This window comes from Quercus suber, unplaced genomic scaffold (genome assembly GCF_002906115.3).
Source record: "Quercus suber isolate HL8 unplaced genomic scaffold, Cork oak 2.0 scaffold_77, whole genome shotgun sequence".
Classification (NCBI taxonomy): domain Eukaryota; kingdom Viridiplantae; phylum Streptophyta; class Magnoliopsida; order Fagales; family Fagaceae; genus Quercus; species Quercus suber.
Window position 1 is genome coordinate 1,170,436 of NW_027069542.1, and position 2,957 is coordinate 1,173,392.

Sequence of the window (2,957 nt, forward strand, 5' to 3'; positions counted from 1 at the left end):
GAATAGCGCTAGCTGCTTTCTCATCCATCTCTACCCATTCTACATCCTTCATCGTTTCCGGTTTCTTCTCCTTCCCAAGCAAGGCCTTGTGAACTCCTTGTTGAATTAGGAGATCCTTCATCCGCCTTTGCCAAAGAGAAAAATTTCCCTTGCCACAAAACTTCTCTACATCATACTTTGTGCTTGACATCTTTACTGTGTTCAAAGGATTGAATCCTAACCTTAGCTCTGATACCACTTGTTGTGCAGATAGCACCCCAGGACTCCAATCAATAACAGCAAATAAGCGGAAATTAAATAACAAGCACACACAAAAACACAAGAATTTATGTGGTTCGGCAAACTGCCTACCTCCACGGAGACGACGGAGAAATTTCACTATAAAAAAATAGGGAGATACAATAGTGCACAATAACACTCTCAAGAAACCCAAATCCCAATTACACCCTAGCAGACCACAAGGTAAGAGGTGTAACTGGCTCTGTCTCTGCTGACAAAGTTAGGAGAGCAATGAAGGTAGTGATGATATGGGGTTGGAGTGGATTGAGATATTAGCTTGCAATGTCCCCCCTCCTCCCCCACACATATACATAATAGCTAGTATAATACATCGCTGGCATTGTCTGAAAATTCAATCAAAAGATCCATATCTACTTATCCAGCTGAGTTGCCAAGTTAAACAAAATGATAAATGCTAGTTCGTTCACAATACTTTTATAACAAATCTTTAAGTGTTAGGTTGTTACTGACTGTTATTGATAGACAAAAAATCAATTTCAATGATAGATTCAAATTATAATCAGTATTAATTTAACACTTAAAATTTGTTGTGAAAATGTTGTAGTCGTAACACTTCTAAAAAAATATATATAAAAGAAACACTTTTAGTCACATATCCCATCCCCAAAACAATAAAAAATAAAACCACCAAAATTAGTTTGGATGAATAAAATCATCCAAATTATTTCTAAGACTTCTGAAAGCAACCCGAGGAATTCATTGAATTTTTTTAGGTAACAAATTTGTTAGAAAATTTCAAAAGAAAGCTAAACCCCATACATAGGATATCAAGGATCTGTCATGAAGTCAAATTTTTACTTCCTTTTTTCTTTCTCCTCATAGTACTACTTGCATAAGTTAAATTATATTGCGTTTGGGATTCATGAACACCTTTGAACTTTAAACACTGAATCAGAGCAATTTATAATCATTTAAGGACATACCCCAAAATGGAAAGAAAGAAGAAGCCACAACAAAGAATATCTAAGAAAAAGAAAGAAGAAGAAAAGGAATGTATTGACATGATTGCTTTGAAAAATATGATTTGCCTAGTTTAAAACAAATTCTCTCTTACTTGGTACCACAGAGGCACCAAAATCATCTAGAATAAGAAAGTCCAATAAAGCCCATTCTACAGATTAAGGGTGTCAATTAAATGACAGATTTTATCGGTGTTAAATGACAGATTTTAAGTCACAATCTGGAATATCCTATGTTATGCAAATCTGATGAGATTTTTGTGTTTATGCTTTATAGGGTTTGTGGGATGAAGGGGCTCGAAAGATAGCGGTGGCTGGGCTACCTCCAATGGGCTGCTTGCCAATTGTTGACACCTTTTCTTCCAACAGTACTTCCACCAACCGTAGTTGTATCGAACAGTATTCCTCTGTGGCAAGAGATTATAATCAAATGCTTCAAAATGAATTGAATGAGATGCAACAAAGTTCAGAAAATCATGGTGCCAAAATCTATTACACTGACATATATGGACCGTTGTTCGACATGGTTCAATACCCTGAAAAATATGGTGAGTGGATAATTTTACTGCTACCCTAAAATTAACTATAGAGTATGTTACAGTTAACTCAACTAGTTAAATATTTTATTATAGAATAAAATGTATGAAATTCGAGCTCTAATTACACCAAAAATATATCAATTGGTGTTTTGACATGATAATAAAGAGTAATTATCATAAAACGAATGTTATAAGTTGAAATTCTACCTTATCTAAAAAAATTGGCCATTGAGGATATGCCTAAAGCTAACTTGAATTCTGTTTTTAGAACTTTAGTACAATCACAAGCAACTCACTGATCAGCTGTGATTTTTGTTGTAGGGTATGAAAAGGTTAATGTCGGATGTTGTGGATCTGGATATGTAGAAACATCAATTTTATGTAATCGAGCTTCAATTGTGTGCGCTGATGCTTCTAAGTACGTATTTTGGGACGCAATACATCCTACTGAAATGGCATACAACGTTGTCTTTAAGGACATTCGTTCTACAATAGATCTCATCACCAGCGGGTAAGATTCAATTATCAATTGATCATTCCTTGCAAAGCAGAAATTGATTTAAACATATGATTATCACTTCCTAAAGCTCAATATGAATTTGTCCAGACAATAAAAAGTGTAAACTAAAAATATTCCAGCGGCCATCAATATCAGTGATCTTTGTTCAAAGAGCAGATTGTGAAAGATTTCTGCTACCTTGCTTTCCGTAATGGATTGGTTTGATTTAATCTCACTAGAGTTTTTAATTTAATTTTTGGGAATGGAAGTGTCACTACCTTTAAGATTAATGGGAAAAATGAAGAAATTTCACATGTTTTGTTCGTAACATAACCAATTATGTATATAATACAAGTAGTGTTAATAATTTATTCATATAAAAGTGATGTTAGTCTAATCAAAATTAATTTGTCACCTTAACTATTTGTGAAACGGATATGAAAATTTTAAGTAGTGTTATAGTAGACATTTACTACAGTACATTGGTCTTACAAATTTATGTCATTTTTTAAATTATAAAACAAAAAGGTAATGAAAATGTTAATTAAAACTACTATAAATTTTACTATAAAATATTTACAAATTAATATGTCAATGAATGTGATTGATGTACTTTAACAATTTAATAACTGAATGTTTGAATTTTTTTTTTTTTTTTTT

The 2,957-nt window shown here is 32.7% G+C and overlaps 1 long non-coding RNA gene across 1 annotated transcript; it reads left to right on the forward strand.

Moving 5' to 3' along the window:
- The first annotated feature begins 7 nt into the window (after positions 1-7).
- On the forward strand, positions 8-2,468 carry LOC136067551 (uncharacterized). Its single transcript, XR_010629011.1, has 2 exons — positions 8-1,807; positions 2,120-2,468. It is a non-coding gene; the product is annotated as an uncharacterized LOC136067551 (long non-coding RNA).
- The last annotated feature ends 489 nt before the right edge of the window (positions 2,469-2,957 follow it).